The sequence below is a fragment of the Anolis carolinensis genome, chromosome 2 (assembly GCF_035594765.1).
Source record: "Anolis carolinensis isolate JA03-04 chromosome 2, rAnoCar3.1.pri, whole genome shotgun sequence".
Taxonomy (NCBI): domain Eukaryota; kingdom Metazoa; phylum Chordata; class Lepidosauria; order Squamata; family Dactyloidae; genus Anolis; species Anolis carolinensis.
Genome location: NC_085842.1, coordinates 93,076,872 through 93,096,021, shown reverse-complemented (window position 1 = coordinate 93,096,021; position 19,150 = coordinate 93,076,872). Strand labels below are relative to the sequence as shown.

The 19,150-nt window shown below is 40.6% G+C and overlaps 1 protein-coding gene across 8 annotated transcripts in view; it reads left to right on the top strand.

Moving 5' to 3' along the window:
- The window catches only part of sgcd (sarcoglycan delta), a 906,913-nt gene that overhangs the window by 209,478 nt on the left and 678,285 nt on the right, over positions 1–19,150 (top strand). For 4 of the 8 annotated variants that reach the window (XM_062973865.1, XM_062973862.1, XM_062973863.1 and 1 more), the window contains one exon: positions 1–19,150. This exon is cut by the window's left edge and continues 10,329 nt beyond it. The exons of the other annotated variants lie outside the window; for them this stretch is intronic. The gene's annotated coding sequence lies outside the window, so the exon portion shown is untranslated. 8 annotated transcript variants of the gene reach the window in all.

Below are 19,150 nucleotides of genomic sequence, written 5' to 3'. Positions count from 1 at the left end.
AGGATTCTAATTGCAGGGTAGGGTTCTACTTTACTTTAATTGTCTATTTCGTGTTATTGTCAATTTGATAAAAAAAATATAATGAATTATTTCACCAAACAAAATTTGCAAAGCGTGAAAGAATTCCAGAATTGTCAGCATCAGCATCAGCATTAGCCTTAGCTTTCTTACACTCAATAATTGAGAGAAGATGCCTTATAGTGAAATAGCATAATTCTAGGTGGCTTTATGAGTGTGCCCACAGGGAGATGTTGCCCTCTTCCTCAGGTTTTCATTTCTTGCAGTAGCAGAAAAAAAAGAGCTTCAATGGGGAACTAATCATGGAGGTAGACTTGATGTCACGAAGGCTTGATAAACCCGCCCCTTACTAAAATTAATGAAATTTTCTGTTCCCCTCTTCACACACATAGCTTGGTGTCTGAAATGGAGAATTTTTGTTTATCCTTCGGTGCTCTTGCTTCCAATTGCTTAAATAATGTAACAGACAAAGATGACACCCAGATTCAAAGCCATGTTTGTGCCAAGTGCTAAAACCAGTTGTTAAATCAGCTAGAGACAAAACAAAAAATTGGATTTAGCTTACAGTTTGAGGATTTGTTTGAAGCAGTCTAACTTCATCACCACACTGCATTATGTTTTCTTGCTGTTTGTTAATAAATTTAATTAGACAATGGGCCACTGAGCCACTGTCTTGTGAGGCTTTCCCTTTGGTCGAATGTAAGTTAACAGCTACATAGTTTGTATCTGAAGGCTGAGGTTAACAATATCTGTTCAAATTTCTCCCCGGTGTTCATAATGAGACAAAAGGCATTCCCTTATTGTGGCAGTAATTCACACCTTTACAGATTTATATATTGTTATTCTTCACCATATTAGAAGATCCATTTAAATTGAAAAAGTTAAGTATGGAGCTATTTTAATATACATCTTGGAAGCAATCATTTGGAGTTTCAAATTTCTAATTCAGTTACAGAGTTAATGAATAGGTTGTGGGAAGATTGCTCTGGTGGGTATAGACTGTAGAATTTCATATTATCATACCAATAGATTTCTATTGAGTTTAAGAAACAGTTCCTACTCAGACCTGAGGAGGTTTAGGAATCAACTAAATCAAGTGCTGAGGGATACAACAATGCTTAGTTTATTTTAATTTCTCTTCTCTGTGTATTAACCTTTACAAATGGATTTAATAGTACAAAATTAATAGTACAAAGGTAAAAATGAAAGACCTCGAGTTCTGAAATTAAGGACTGAGGATTGTTAGATAATTATTAATGTATATTGATAAATTATAGAGGATTATCTTATGACTTGCTACCTATATGTTATTTTTGGGAGTTTCATTATTATACATAAATATTTATGAGGTATAAGGAAGTCCCACATGCTTTTAATAAGATTATTCTACATGCTTGAAGGCTAAATGAAGTAGCACCATTTAGACAAACTTTTAAAATGTAGTAGAAATAGTACATTTACAAACTGAAGCTGTGGTCCTGCCAGGTCATGTGAAAACTACACCAGGATGAACAGTGGCTCATACATTAATACAGGTGACACATCATCAGTATCTGTAGAAACAATAGACAGTTCAATAGTACAATCAAAGAGGACGTAATATCAGCTAGGTGATGCTCCTGAATCTCTTTGATGTAGGAATCATAGCTTGCTGTTGTGGCACTGAATGCCTGTTATGAATTTAGACGGATCTGCGTGCTTCAATCCTGTCTTGCTTGGCCTTGATCATCTCCACACTGGTAAGATCCAGGTCACACATGTGTAGTGCAATCTATGTGGGGATGTCTTTGTTTAATACACAAAAGTGACATTACTGTCTAGAATCAAGCACTGTAGTACCAATAGGTGTCACAGTAGCACTATAGCCATTACTGGGCCAAATTCAAAGTGTAGCATTAGTTTTATGGCACGTGGACAATCTCTATACAGTGTGGCCTAGAAGATTACTCTCCCTCACTCCATTAACTTTCTGGATTTGTTGTTCATGTATCTTCTCCCCATTGCAATGCAGTTGTGAAAAAATGATTTCTAGTAAATTTTGTATATAATGAATGATCATTAATATTGAAATACAAGAGATTAGTACAAGTATACCATCATTAACAAAGCATCTGACAAGGGTATATGTAGAATGAATGCAGTTGGGTAACACTTTAACTGCTATGAAATTATTGGAGTTGAGGTTCTTACAAAGACTTTTTGCAAGAGCCACCAAGCCTCAGAGCCAGCCCAAGGTAATTTTCAAGTGTAAGCAAACAGAATTTTGCCCCCCCCCCCCCCCAATCACGGAAACCAATCACGGAAAAATAAAAAAAATAAAAACCGGGAAATCCAGACAGGAAACAATCAGGGCCAGCTAAAACCTCCCAACCAAGGATGCCCCCAGAGTGGAAGCAGCCAGGCTTTGAATCTGCAAGGCCATTAAGTGCTAATCAAGCTGGCCATTTGCAACATTCACATTTGCCTCCAACAGACAAGAGTTCTTTTTCCTACCCTGAACATTCCACAGATATATAAAATCCCACTTGCCCCATTTAACTCCAACAGACAGAAGCATCGATTTCTCAGTTGCTTGGGGACAAATAGAATGATCATTGCTCAAGATGTCTATCGAGTGGGTGGAGCGAACAGGGCATGAACACAGATGGTAGCTATTAATCAGAAATGGTAATATTTCAATTTACTATTACAGTATATTACAGTATATGGTAGTGGAAACTCATGTAATCCAATTTAAGGCAGAAAACCTGGGATCAGATCTTGGGATATAGGGCCTGTCTGGAAGGGCCCTTAAATTGGGATATGAGTCCCCACTGCCAGATCACCTGGAATATAGGGGTAGTGTGGAAGGGGCCCAACCTGCCCAAATCCTCCTCCTCTCTAGTCTTCTAACAGATCACAAGAGCTGGATAACATCAAGGAGGCAAGGCTGCTTAATGGAAAACATCTGTACCCTATCCCCTCTCCACTACCTTCCCTCCCAAAGTGATTTTTTAAATGGTCTGCTTACTATTTATATTATTATTATTATTATTGAAAGCATGGGGAGGGGAGCTGATTCTGGAGTGCTGAAACATGAGTCAAAGAACATGAAAGGCACTGCAGACTAACTCAACCAGAGAAATCAGCCATAGCAGAACACTTGATGAACCAACCTAGACACAGTATATTATCTGAGAACACAGAAATGCTTGACAATTCAAACAACTATCATGTCAGACTACACAGAGAAGCCATTGAAATCCAGAAGCATGTGGACAACTTCAACAGAAAGGAGGAAACCATGAAAATGAACAAAATCTGGCTACCAGTATTTTTTTAAAAAAACTCAAAAATCAGAACAGTAAATAAGAAGCAACACTCTGAAAACAGAGGAGACATGAATCAACTAGGGGCAGCTAACAACTCGGAACAAAGGATGCCCCCAGGCAGGAAGAAGCCAGGAGATGAAGCTATTCAATGCTAATTAAAGTGATTAACTACAACATTCACACTGGCCTCCAACTGACAAGAGTTCTTCTCTCGCCCTGGACTTTCCACAGATATATAAACCTTCTTTGCATAGTTTCTCCATACTTCAAACCTCTGAGGATGCCTGCCATAGATGTGGGCCAAACGTCAGGAGAGAATACTTCTGGAACATGGCCATACATCCCGGAAAACATACAACAACCCTTGATAGAAATAATTGATAAACTTTTGAAAAAGTTATGATACACCAGACACCTTTGTGACTTTTGTCCCACTCTACTTTTTTCCCAACTGGAGGTGCACTTCCTTTCAGGGCAGAGAGTGATCCCCACCAGAGTCCCAAAGGAGCTCCAACCTTAGGAAGGCAGAGGGCGAGGGGCTGCCCTGCTCCAGAGACCTCCCTTCCTCAGCTCAGTTGGTGAAGGGAGGAAGGAAGGAGGGGAGGGGCGGGGAGAGCCCTTGGCCTTTCTCCTTCCACAGTGGCAAGATGTAAACAGTCGAGGCGCCAGGGAAGCCTGCGGGGAAGAGGCGGCTGAGCAGCATACCTTGCCGGGGGGCTTCTCTTGGGGGGGGGGGGGGCTCCATGACATACACACAAAGCAGCAGCAGCAACAACAACTCCAGCCCCTGGGAAAGGCAGGGACGATCCTTGACGTAGAAGAGACGCTTCTCCTGGGCAAGTGGGAACATGTTTCCGCCCTACGAGGCTTGGGGAAGATGGAGGGAGGGGGGTGATGTGCCTCCTCCCAGCAGCAGGAATTTGGCCCCAAGCAGAGCAGGGCAGAGCAGAGTAGCAACCCCTGTGGGAGGAAACCTCCTGGGAGCCCTGCAGGACTGGGCCAGACGTGTGCAGGCCTTCCAATTGACCCCACAGTTGATTGAAAGGCCTGTGCACACGCACAGGCCCATTGATGGGCGGGGAGCGAGCAACAGCGAGGGAGAGTAGGAGGGTGGCCGTGTGGCTGGGCCTTCTGCCGCCTCGACAGTGCCCCCGCATGGTCTGCGCCACAAGCGACGGATTAATTGGCCTTAATGTTGGACCACCTCTGCCAAGCCTCCCCTTTTCTTTTTTTCTAATCTGCCTATAAGTTCCCTCCTTCCTTCCGTTCTCTTTCTCTTTCTCTTTTTCTTTCTTTCTTTCTTTCTTTCTTTCTTTCTTTCTTTCTGTTGGTAGCATTGGTGCTGTGAAAGTGAGAAAAAGGGCTGGAGAAAGACTTTTTTTACTGCAACATTTGTCTGCAGTAAAACAGTGCATTAAAGGTTTGCCTAGGAAATTATGAGACTTTAGATCAGTGGTTCCCAAACTTATTTGGCCTACTGCCCCCATTCCAGAAAAAATATTACTCAGCGCCCCCTGGGATTTTTTTTAAATTTTAATAGCAATTAAACAGAAAGATATATGTATTAATGTTCCTACCCTTTTCATAAAATATAGTAAAGAAAGGTGTAAATTAGAAACATTGAAGTTTGAAATTATGAAACTATTTTTTGAACTCAGAATAGAAAGGTAATACAAAAAAAGTTAAAACCTGTGGCCACTTTGGGAATCACTGCTTTAGATGATCCTATTGTTGCCTGCATACAACAGGCAAGGACAGTGTCTACCTCCAAAGCCCTCTAATAAGCAAGTATGAAGAGTAAAATAGAAAGTAAAAGGGACAGCAGATTAGTTTGCTTTATCATGTGTCCTGGTAGACGGATAAGGCATACATTTGTAAGTTTTATAATTTGAAATCATACAAAAAGTGGAAGCTATTGGAATAAAAGAAATAATTATCCTGGTATGCATTTTGAAAGATGTGTTACTTATGGAAATCTTAGCTGACCTAATTATTTCATTTCACATGTACACAACAAAATGTTTATTTTGAATGAAAGTCTTGCTGAAACATGTTAAACTGCTCTTATTTTTTGTGTTGTAGGAACTTATTCCTATTCTTTCTGTGTTACTACTAGTGCCAACGTTGCTCTTAACGAAAAAATGCCAGTAAACAAATCCATTTTATTCATTGAGGTATAGCTGTACTTCCTATGTTCTTTAAACAAAACAAAAGGGAAAAAAAACTAGTTTTTATGAAGCCTGGAAGAAACAACAGCCCCCTGCCCAAAAGCCTGGATAATAGAATCATAACATTGATTGTTTACTGTTTATAGTCTTTGTCTATTTAAAGTTCACTTATGCCTCAAGAGCCTGATTTGCTAAGGGAAGAATCGTTACACTTAGACAAGTCTGTCTATATTGTAACTGTGCTAGGGAAACATGTTGTGAAACCAGCTGCCATGAAATTGAATTACAGGTGTTGCATTCTTCACTGATCAAATTGCTCCATAATATTGTGATCTTTTTCATTTTGTTTTGAACAAATAACTGCAATTTTCTAGGATCCAAAGAAATCATGAAGAATGTAGTTGAGGTTGTTTAAGGCTTCCATTACAACAGGAAATTATCCATGCTTCTCTGCAGTATGGCTCCCTGCCTATTAACCTTTCAATTGTACTTTGGCTTGGAGAGAGATAACATGGTTGGAGGTTTCTTGTACATTGTGTGCATCCAGCATTTTGGATGGTTCATTCAAGATTCCTGTCAGTAAGGCCATTATGATTTATTTATTACTTTTATAGGTGAATTTAAGGTAGTTTGAGTAAAAGTAATTTGAGTAAGGTAGTTTGTATGGGAATGCCTTATAGTATGAAAAATAATTACTAGCTGAAATTTATTTTGTAAAAAAATACATTCACAAATATTTGTTTCAGTGAATTCTGAAAAAAGTAAAAGAGTAAATATGTCCTAATGCTTACAAAATCTTAGACATACAGTAATAACTTGACATACAGTAATAACTTGACACCTGGAAACTGGGAGTCTTCAGGGAGGAGGAGAGATAGGGAAAAGCCCCCCTGCTCCTTCACTAGCCCAAAGGAGCTTGCTGATGGGGAAAGGAACATTTCTTCTGCCTCTGCTTTCTTCCTTCTCCTCAACTTTTGAACAGTAGGTCAATTTTAATCACCATCCAGTCTCAACTATTTACTACCCTAACCCTCAGCACTTTGCCCTATTCCTGAATCTCATTGCCTTGTGTTTTTGCACATGACTGCCTTCCCTGTAATTTCTTAATAGCCCCACCGTTTAGTCCTGATGCTCGCTATGTATATTATGAAGAATATTTTACTGTTATTGTTTTAATTATATATGCTGTTATATTGTTTTATCTGTTGATCGGGTTTGGTCCCCATGTGAACCACTCTGAGTCTCCTCGGGAAGATGCAAGCACGTTATAAATAAAGTTTTATTATTATATTATTAACTCCCACTACGTCCCTCCCTCCTTCCCTCCTCCTCAGCAGTGGTTGATGAAGGGGATGCTCATACCTCCTTCTCCTCACCCATAAGTTCCTGCTCCCCTCGTGGCCATGCCACCTGGAAGTGGAGGAAAAAAATGAAGGGTGGTGAAGAGGGAAAAAGTGGCAGGGGGGTTCGAGAGGGACTTTTTGAAGTTGAGACTGTGGAGGAGGTGGAGGCCACAAAAAAGAAATACTATATCTAGCTTGTAACTTAGATCTCTGCCCATATCTTGAAGCAAAAAATGAGCCAAGTGACAGCTTGTATCTCGAAAAACTAACAAGTTGGATTACTCGTAAGTCAAGGTATCCCGTTATATGTTTTGTTGAATTATCAATTAGCCCAAAACCCTGCATTCGGCCAGAAATTGAACCCTGATGTATAGACAATGCACAGGTCTGTGACACAGAGTGAAATGGGTTAATCTGGTTTCACCTTGTGATACATAAAGTCAGGGAATTTCAGCAAAACTCTGAAGTAGCCCCATACTTAGAGGCTAGAGTGGGCAACAGCACCTGCTCCCATGTGTAATGGTCAGCTGCCCATATGAGCTGGTGCCATATTAACCACCTATTTCATGTACTTGGTGGCATAGAAAAAATAAGATATTTCAAGCCTGTATTGTTTATATCAACATGATAGCTGGCCCAAAAGCTCTGGAAAACTCCATGTGCCTTTGCTGATATCAGAAAAGGCACCCATGTGATTGAGGAGAATGAGGAGATGTCCCCGCTCATTCTCCTTGGTTGTGGCTTCTTTTTATCAACAAAAACACCCAGCAATGGAGAAGAAATATCCAGAGCTTTCCAGCTGGTCATGGTAGCAAAAGAGATTACAGGTCAGGTAAGGATGACAGTTCAGTGGAACTCGGCTACTTTTAGTTTAAGTGGATGGACTCTGTGCCTGCCAATACTGTGGGTTGGGGTCAGAGTGTTTGAACAGCTCTGTAGAATCTGGGTCTGGTTTTGAATATTTCTGCTGCTGCACAGCTACAAATATTTAATGTACATGTAAGTTAGCCCATAATCTTTTCAGAATTAAATATCTAAAGGGGATGTGGAAATGAACTAGCAATGAAACCCAAAGAAAGGTTTCAACATCTAAGCAATTTCTTTATTAATGCTAAAATAAAAAATAGAAATAAAAAATCTATGTATTTCGTAAGAATGTTTAGAACTGGATTGAAACATTCTTGGTTTCCCATTATAATTATTTTTTAGCCTTATAGTCTTGCCAAAGTCTTTTTCATTTCAGTGCTCTCTAGATAGTTTTGATATGGTCCACCAGAACTGATAGAAATTGTAATCTAAACCATTTCCCCAAATTAGAGAGTGAAATAGATTTACTGGAAAAAGAACTGTTCTACACAATGTTGTCTGGTTCAGCATATTTGGTTTAAATGTTATATTCATATACATTCAAAGCTGTGGCAATTACTTCATTGGAATATTTCCAATAACATAAAAATGATAACATATACTTTCCTGATATTTAATGAAAAATGATGACCTCTGGAAGAACACTATTTTTTAGGACACATACCTACTTGACATCACTTATATCAACAGTTTAACTTTCTTTTGCTGGGATAAAATGCAGTACCTTTAGCTTTCACTCATTCTCTGCAATACTTATCAATTTCATTTGAAAATGAGAAAATTCTGATTTAGTACAAGTAAACATTTATTGAACATTTTATTTCAGTAAAGAATGAGCATGTGTTTGTAGGCAACTTATGTAACTTATCACATTTTGTCTTAAACACTTGTATTTGTGACTGATTGATAAGCAATCAATCCCTTGAAGAATAGTAACAACTTCATATCCTGTATTTATCTATGTAACATGATTGATTGCAGTGCAACAGCACAGTCAGCTAAGATAAAGAGATGTGTATGTGTTTGTGTGCTGTTGAAGCTTTTCCACAGAAAAACAGAGCATGCACATCTCTGAAAATAGCTATGCGACTCCATAAATTGCCATGGGCAACTTGGAACTCATATTCTTATCCCTGCACCTCTGAACTACTTGTCTATACAGTACCAAAAAATTGGAGCATACAAAAGAAAACACTTAGGTTAAACATACACTTAATTTTCACTATTTCCCCTCATTCCTTGTGTCAGCTTTACAAATAATTTCCAACATAGGAACAACTTAAGTATAGCGAATACATGGCTTGAGAGCATTAGCTTTTGTGGTATCTAGCAGAAAGCCCCAGCCATTCTGGTTACTGACTGTTATGTATGAGTAGATGATTGAATTAGATACGTGTAGATACATAACATTATATGCAGCATTATGCAAATAACATTGATAACAGTTCTGTAGTATATTTGTCAATATCTCTCTCTAATTCATGTTGTTCTCCCTTTCATGTTACAACTTCTGTTATCTCTCTTTTCCCTTTTTTCATTTTAATTTCCCCAGTGTTTATTTGATTGCAACTCTTATATCGCACACAAATAAGATTTCTTTTCTTTTTTCTTTTTGCACTCTCTAAGCATGCATGCAAAATGTATACAGAGAGCACAATGAGTGATAAAGGAGAATGGGAGGCTTGTAAATACTTTCATAAGCTCATCCACCACTGTTCTTTATCTCAATGCTTGTCAGACACAATCCAAGTAACTTTCATTGTGCAGATATGCAACATTGCTTTGGGACGTGGTAGGTGTTCAGTCTCCAAAACACCGTGGTGCACTATTCAGTCCTGTGGGAATCTTTTACTTTATTCCATTTACTTCTGTGTTTGTTCATCACCCCACAGTCTGCCATGAATCTCTGGCAGCAAACAAAAACTGATAAAAAGAATTCATTAAAACAGACTTAAATAACATTTTTAAAGTTTTTAAAAACATGTATTTTAAAACAATTTCAAAAGCTGATTCTGGTTTTGAGGATCAAAGCCAAGTGAAACAATAAACCATGTATTCTAATTGTCTCAGTTGGTGGGCTAATCAAGTGCTTTCCATCTAAGAAAGCTGAGGTGTTGGGGATTATTGGCTATTTACTAGTGGGGGAAAAGAAAAGAAAAATCTTAGAAAAGGTCAGGATAGCAGATAATAGATGACTGTAGAGTTTGACATTTGTCCAGTGGACACAAGATGAATGAATTGTTGTCATAACATTTTGCTCTTTTTCTTCTAGAGATATCTTCCTAGAATACCCAGCAGTTTAAATCAAAAGTGATCTTGACTTGCCTGTCTTTCACTATCAAATAATGTCAGATAACTTGTCCTGGCTTATTTGGCCATCTATTCTTCTAATGAGAGTGCCCATAGGTTCTTTTATCTCAGTTTTGATAGACTGGCTTTTCAAGCATATGTTAAATCAGTAGATCAGACTCCTGCTCTTCATATTCATTAGATCAAATGTCTAAGTCTAATTTCGCCTTTTTGTCATTGGGGAGATCTACCCTGACCTGTTATTTTGGGGTCAATCCAATGTAGCATATGCTGGAACATAACACTCCCTCCAGGCACTGTGGATTCGGGAGGGATTTCTGACCACTCAGCAGCACTGAATCTCATTCGGTTCTGCCAGACAGTTCCCCTTACAATCCCCTCCCACTCTCTGTGTTAAGGTGGCCTCCAAGTGTGATAGGCTCTACTGGTCAGTCAGCGCCTTTGGTGATGTTGGACAGGGTGAAAGGATCATGGTGGAGGGGAGAAAGAACAAATAACCTCCCCCTTCCTCAATTGCCCTATTTGCCTGACCAGCATTACTCCAATGTCACTCTTGGTGATGGCCAACTGGCAGGACCTATGTCACACCTGGAGTCCACCACAACAATATGGTTTTTGTCACATGGAATGGTGAAATGGATTCATACAGTATGTTGACTCTGACGCCAGCAATTTATGGTCAATAGGTTGTGGTGGGGCTTCTAGAGTGGGTCTATCAGTTGTTTTGCTATGGGGTTTGTTGTTGTTGTTTTTGTATGTCTTGGAGTAGTATTTGCTCCCTTTACTTTTGAGTGTGAGGCTGCTTTGGATATGGTGGCTGTTCCACCAGCATTGCCACAATATGCTTCACATCCTTGGACAATGTGGATATTTCATGGTTGTATAACTCACATTAATCAAGCATGCATTCTTGGTTCATATTCTACAATACTGTATCTACTTATAATGAAATAACCCTTGTCAACACAGTGACATTTACTTCTCAGTAGGGATGCATAAGCTTTCACTGTATCTTAGTCTGAGGTTCTTAATAGGTTTCTAATTCTGATATTCTCTTTGAATTGTTTTGCATGTAATTTATTTATAGCAATGCTTGTATGTTGACAGAACTACATGGCTACCCTAATTCTGTACTACCTTTCTGAAGCTCATATCCTGTTTGAAGCACAGGTTCCAGTATCCATGGAATGGTAATTCTAATCTCTATTCATCCTTGCGAGTATAAAATTAATCATGTGTATGATCTCATATATAATTGTATGTGTTTGATTCTAAACCTATGCACCTTGCTTCCAGACAAACATATTTAATATTAGGTCATCTTTCCAATGTGGTTTAGTAAATGTGACTTTTGCATGGTACTCATCTATGTGCATTCATAGTTGCATACTCACACAGTCTACTACCAGGAAGTTGTTACATTGTTTCCACATGCCCCAAGATAACAATTGAAAGTTTATCATGTTGTTTCTACTGGAATAACTGAGAGCAATGGCCAACCTCAATAAAATAGGGAAATGCAGAGACATCACACTGACAACAAAGGTCCGCATAGTTAAAGCAATGGTATTCCCCATAGTAACCTATGGTTGCGAGAGCTGTACCATAAGGAAGGCTGAGCGAAGGAAGATATATGCTTTTGAACTATGGTGTTGGAGAAAAATTCTGAGAGTGCCTTGGACCACAAGAAGATCCAACCAGTCCATCCTCCAGGAAATAATGCCCAGCTGCTCACTGGAGGGAAGGATATTAGAGGCAAAGATGACGTATTTTGGCCACATCATGAGAAGGCAGGAAAGCGTGGAAAAGATCATGATGCTGGAGAAAATGGAAGGAAAAAGGAAGAGAGGCCGACCAAAGGCAAGATGTGTGGATGGTATCCTTGAAGTGACTGGCTTGACCTTGAGGGAACTGGGGATGGCGACGGCTGACAGGAAGCTCTGGCGTGGACTGGTCCATGAGGTCACGAAGAGTCGGAAGCGACTGCTTGAATGAAGAAGAAGGAATAACTGAGAGTGACCAAGGGTAGTAAAAGTAATACTGTTTGACACCACTTTAACTTCCATGGCTCAATGTTAAGGAAATATGAGAGTTGTAGTTTGGTGAGGTGCCAGCACTATTTTGTAGAGAAGGCTAAAGATTCTATAAAATGACAACTTCCATAATTCCAAAGTGGTTTCAAATTGCATCAATTTTACAGTGCAGATGTGCCATAAGTGATATTATTTGTGTTATATTTATTCAGTGTTACTCATGTCAGAAATCCAAATGAGTGTTAGCATTTTTCTTTCTTTCTGTGATGTCTGTTGTACAATAGGGGAAAGTTATGCTGAATCCAAGGAACTCACTTGTTAGTTCAACTTTTTTTCTTAGCTAATGTAGTCTGTCATGGTCTCTTGAAATTTTTCTTTTTCCCCTTATAAGATACTTCATTATTTTGTTTGCAAAATATATTCATGAGTTAAAGTGTACTATATTTGTGAAAGTCGGTACTGGAAAGTATAAGTTGTTTTCTAATTACAGCAAAATAAATTCTCCAGGTCAGACGAATGAAAGTGTCACATCTATAATGCACCCAATGTTAACATCATTTGGATTATCTGAAGCACTTATTTTGATTGCATATTAGATATGATCTGAAAGAAGCAACAGAAAATAACCTTATTTCTTCAGAGAAAACATTGTCCACTCCACTGTTTTCTATGTTACCTGCATCACTCTGCCATTCTTCATATCTTTTTTCCTATCTGAATTTTCAAGGTGGTCTTTTCCTTCTCCAAGTGATCAGTTTTGAAGCCAATTTTAAATACCACCTGATCTTAATATTTTATATAACATTTCTCAATTCTGAGGCCATTTTTAAAACAAATATTAAACATATAACTGCCTAAATGAAAAACAAATCCAGATTAGTATATTGGGCACTGTAGTGACATTGTGTCAGATAATAGAAAACATTTTTCTCCAAAGCAATGACTTTACCACCCATCAACTGTTTGGAGGAACGAAAAGCGGTCTCCCCTCCATGCACAGCAGAGGTAGTTTTCTATCAATTAGTGTTTGGTGGATTGAGTAAAATAAAAGGAATGTTACATTTTATGTCGTTGTCCATTAGAAAGGTGATTGGGATGCTAAAGGACAATGAATGTCCTGAACGATCTGAGGACAATAAAGAAGAGATCAACAACAAATTTTGGATGTGAATGAAGAGCAAGATATATTGCCATAGGAATGGGGAGGAAAATGAACAAGATCATGCAAAGTTCAAACTAGGTTAGGAAACTAAAATTATATTACATAGGATGAATAGGGAGATGCCAGACGTGGCATAGCTCTAACATTAGATGAAGAGTTCAAAAAGCAAATGGATGAAGACTAAAAACACTGGAAGTATTAAAATTATAAGAATGCTGAAGCTGTGGAAGAAGAACTTAGGAATGAGACTGGGGAAGATTATTAGCAATCTATCAGGGAGGAGGTTGAGCTCAAGATAGGGAAAGGTGATGGAAATTCATATTTAAAATACAAGTAAGTTGTTTGTCTCAATTTAAATATTGATTAAAATTGAATTTACACTTCAGCATTGCTTGAGAAAGTGATCAAGACGTCAGAAAGACTTTGTTTGATTTTTACTTTTTATTTGTCAAGACTGGAGTTAAAATTTGAGACTGCAATAGTTTTAAAGGAATACTTATGTAAAGTGTTACTAAAGTATACATATTTATGTTAAGAACTATAATATGGATAACAACTCCAGCAGCATTTGAGAACATTATCAAGACGTTAGTAAAAAATTTTTTGTTTGGTTTCATTTACCTTATGTGTCAAGACTGAGAGTAAAACCTGAAACTGCAACAGGTTTATAGGTATACTTATGTGAAGTGTTGCCATATTATACATTTATGTTATGAGTTATACAATTCCAGTTGCATAATAATATAATTATTGGATACTTAATTTAGAATATACGTTGCTTTTTCAGAACAAATTCTGCAAATAGATTAACATTAGTTGTTGAATATACAACAGGGACAGGGTTATGATTTATCACTGACTTCGTTTAAATCCAGTTCAGATTTAAGTAGATACGTCACCACAATCCCTTTCTTATACAAGTTGGATACGAGTTGGTATTTATTTATTTCCCTAATTTCTATCCCGCCCTTCTCACCCAAAGGGACTCAGGGCAGCTCACAGTCTGGCAAAAATTTAATGCCAATATACAATACAAAAAGATAAAACATAAGCAATTAAAACAATTGGATAATTTAACAAAATACAATAAATACATTTAAAACAATAGAATATAAAATACTTGAACCGTTCGTCTGCAAAACCTTGTACATGAACCATAATCCGGACCGAGTTGAAGCCAACAGAATTCACTCATCAAACGCTTGCTCACAAAGCCAAGTCTTCACTTTTTTCCTAAAACTCAGAAGGGATGGAACCTGCCAGATATCACTGGGGAGGGAGTTCCACAGCCGAGGAGCCACCACTGAGAAGGCCCTGTCTCTCCTCCCCATCAGCCGCACTTGTGAGACAGGTGGGACTGAGAGCAGGGCCTCCCCAGATGATCTTAAAGTTCTCGTAGGCTCATAGGAGGAGATACGTTCGGACAGGTAAGTTGGACCGGAACCGTTTAGGGCTTTGTAGGCCAAGACCAGCACTTTGAATTGGGCCCGGTAGCATATCGGCAGCCAGTGGAGCTGGCTCAACAAGGGAGTAGTGCACTCCCTGTATCCAGCTCCAGTTATTAATCGGCTGCTGCCCATTGTACTAGTTGGAGCTTCCGGGCCATCTTCAAAGGCAGCCCAACATAGAGCACGTTGCAGTAATCCAAATAGGATGTAAGCAGAGCGTGGACCACCGTGGCCAAGTCAGACTTCCCAAGGTACGGGCGCAGTTGGTGCACAAGTCTTAGTTGTGCGAATGCTCCCCTGGCCACCACTGAGACCTGGGGTTCCAGGCTCAGCGATGAGTCCAGGAGAACACCCAGACTGCGAACCTGTGTCTTCAGGGGGAGTGCAACCCCATCCAACACAGGCTGCAACCCTATACCCTATTCAGCCCTGCGACTGATCAGGAGGACCTCTGTCTTACCTGGATTCAATTTCAATTTGTTCACCCTCATCCAGTCCGACACAGCGGCCAGACACCAGTTCAGGACCTGGACAGCTTCCTTAGTGACAGGTGGGAAGGAGTGACAGAGCTGGACATCATCTGCATACAGATGACACCTCACCCCGAAACTTTGGATGATCTCTCCTCGCGGCTTCATGTAAATGTTAAACAACATGGGACAATACAGAGCTCTGCGGGACCCCACAAGACAATGGTTGTGGGGCCGAGCAGGTGTCCCCCAATGACACCATCTGGGATCAACCCTCCAGGAAGGACCAGAGCCACTGCAAAACAGTACCCCCGAGACCCATCTTGGCAAGGCGCACCAGAAGGATACCATGACCGATGGTTTCGAAGGCCGCTTAGAGGTCCAGCAGAACCAGCAAGGACACATTCCCCCTGTCCAGTTCCTAGCGTAGATCATCGACTAAGACGACCAAGGCTGTCTCGGTACCATGCCCCGGCCTGAAGCCACACTGTGCCGAATCTAGAAAATCAGTGTCTACCAAGAATGCCTGGAGTTGTGCAGCCACCACACGTTCCACAACCTTGCCCAAAAAGGGGAGATTGGAAATGGGCCGAAAGTTATCCAATTGAGTGGGGTCCAGTGATGGCTTCTTCAACAGCAGTTTGATCACAGCCAATTTGAGGCTTGCTGGAAAAATGCCTTCACCACCACCTTCACCCACTTGGCCAAACCCCCTCTGGCTTCCTTTATCAGCCAGGATGGGCAGGGGTCTAGGATGCATGTGGTAGCCCTCACCTCTCCAAGCACCTTGTCCACATCCTCAGGCTGAACCAATTGAAAAGAATCCATCAAAATAGGACAAGCAGGTGCTCGTGTTACATCTTCGGAGACTGCCAGAGACTGTCAAAGCCAGAGCGGATCAGAGCGACTTTGTCCGCAAAGAACCGAGCAAATGCTTCGCAGCGGGCTGCCGAGTTGTCAGGGATCCTGTCTTGAATGACAGGATTTAACAACCCTTTGACAACTCAAAACAGCTCCGCCGGATGGTTCTTTGCGAATGCAATATTAGCTGTAAAGAAAGTATTCTTTGCAGCATTTATTACTGTGGCATATGCCCTAAGGTAGGCATCCAGCCATGTTTGGTCTGATTCATTCCACTTTGAATGCCACACGTGCTCTAGTTCCCTCTTCTTTCACTTCATCGCTGACAAATTCTCAGTGAACCAAGGAGCTGGTTTAGCTCAGGTACTCGAGAGGGGATGTTCCGGAGTGATCGTGTCTACTGCTCTGGACATCTCCCCATTGCAGAGAGAGACCAGGGCATTGACAGGATCACCAACCGAGGTGGCGGGAAATTCCCCAAGAGCTGTCAGGAATCCATCTGGATCTATAAGCCTCCTGGGGCGGACCATTTTAATTGGTCCTCAACCCCTGTGGAGTCTTGGGGGGCGCAGTAAGTCTAAACCTGATCAGGTGATGGTCAGTCCATGGCAATGGAGCGATGTTAAGCTTCTCCACACCGCCACCTTCCTCCCATCCCTGGCAGAAAACCAAGTCTAGTGTGTGTCCTGCCCTGTGGGTGGGACCAGATACCAGTTAGGACAGCACCATGGTTGCCATGGTGGCCATGAAGTCCTGAGCCGCTCCAGTTAGAATGGTCTCGGCATGGACATTGAAGTCCCCCAGCACTAAGAGCTGCTGGGACTCCAACACCAGGCTCAAGACCACCCCCGCTGGCTCAGGTAGGGAGACTGTAGTGCAGCAGGGTGGACGGTACACTAGCAGAATCCCTAATCTTTCCCAGTCACTCACCCTCAGGTGGACACATTCAAACAAGGTTGACTGTGGGATGGGGCACCTGGTCAAGGGGATAGAGTCCCTATAGACCACTGCGACACCGCCTCCCCATCCTCCGGATCTTGGCTGGCACTGCACGGAGTACCCGGGAGGACAGAGTTGGGTGAGATTAGCCCCACCTGCCTCATCCAACCAGGTCTCCGTTATGCACGCCAGGTCTGCCCGTTCATCCAAGATGAGGTCTTGGATTATTGCTGTTTTTCCATTTACAGACCTGGCGTTCAACAGCACCACCTTTAATCGGGAGGAATCACCAACTTGGGTATCCAAGTTTACTATATCAGGAGGCTGTTTTAAATCTACAAGAAATCTCTTCCTCTCCCTAAGCCAAATCAATTTTGGCCTCCCTTTCCCGTATCTCCCCCTCCCCTGAATTACCTCTATGGGGGCCCCTCGGCTAGTGGACACCCCCCTCCCCCTACATGGCCCCTCTCCCCTTCTTCCGTCATTGGACTGGCACTAGGTTTCAAATGTAAACCAAAACCCTGTTTAAATTCCTCTCCCCACTCCCCCCACTTGGGAGTTACTAACGTGAAGTGCACTATGAAGTTCTTTAAGTCCCTCCCTTTTTGCTTGTTCCCGAAAGTGCAAAGTGCTAAGGGTGGGGGGGGGATCCAGTTCATAAGTAGTTAAGATAGAATCACTGGGGTGGGGGAGGCAGAACAACAAGCTAAGGTACAGTAATAAAATCACAATTAAAGTGCCAGAAGCTTTAGCTCTTACTATAGCGTTATACAGTTCTTTAAATGAAAAAGTGACTTTGTGCTTCGACATAACCTCGGTCAGAATATGGCTGTTCTGTAGGTCAATAATAAGGCACATAATAAGGCACACCCTCCCCAAACCTCTCAGGCAACCCACCCCAACCCCCCACTCATGGCTCCAAATTGATAAGCTAAACACAGTTCATAGCAACATGAAAAAAATTCATCATAGAATGTTAAAACAAATCATTATAACAGCTAGATAAAGTGCTTAGTCCAGATGGTAATCAATAAGGTGATAGCAGTGCATCTCTAGATGGAGCAGGATGTTAAAGCAGTCCAGTGGAAGATTGGGTAGGGAGACAACGCACAGGCCCCATCAGTCTAGGTGGATTAGCAGTCTAGGTGGATTAGCAGGCTGACTCACCAACCAGCAGGGGCCAAAGATGGAAATGTGCCTTCAGTCTACTCACATGGAGTCCCAAAGGCAGCAACAGCAGGGCTTGCTGAAGGTATTTCTGGCCTCTTCTACAGGAGCACAGTAGATTCCTCAGCCTTGTGGACTCAGGCTTATAGCTACACCCCCCTTGAAAGTGCTGAGTCACACCCAGATAGAAAAGGCCTGGGCCTGTAGTCTACTCACATGGAGTCCCAAAGGCAGCAACAGAAGGGCTTGCTGGAGGTGTTTCTGGCCTCTTCGGTAGCAGCATATAGCAGCAAATGGGAATAATGACTTCATGGCCGCCATGGCAACAATGGGGCTGTCCCAATTGGTATCTGGTCCCACCCACAGGGCAGGGCACACACTAGACTTGATTTTCTGCCTGGGATGGGAGCAGGGTGTTACAGATTGGATATATAAAAGATTATATCACTATAGAAATATAGAACTCATAAATTAGTTACTTTAAACTGTATTATATACCATACTTTTCCTTTTTCCGTTTCACTGTCAATTTAAATTTTGCCAACTTTGTGTTTGTGTAGTGAGCTAATGAGTCAAGATTAAGGTACAATTTAGATTAAAATTGGTTTAAAGGGTTTAAATGTTTTTTATCAGTTGAGTTCTAAAGATAATACTTTACTGTTAGACCTAAAAGAAAAAAAGTTTTTTTTATTTAACACAGAGGATGAAGTTTCATGTTGAAGTAACTGAAATTATAAAATGGGAATAATGAATTTCAGATATAGAAAAGGTACCTGAGTAATGGTATTTCATCTGTAAACTATGGGTGTGTTAAATTATTAATTTTAATACTTAAATATAAAATTTCAGGATTATGAGATTTGAAAAATAGATTGTTTTTGTTCAAATAGAATAAATTGTTATCATCAATTATTATTAATGGCTAGATTTCAGAGAGCTAACCTTTTATTAACTTTCAGCAGAATAAATATTGAGCATTCTCAGTTATATTTTATATGCACACTAATGAAATTAATAGATTATAGAAAGAAGTATCTCTGTTTATTTTTAAGA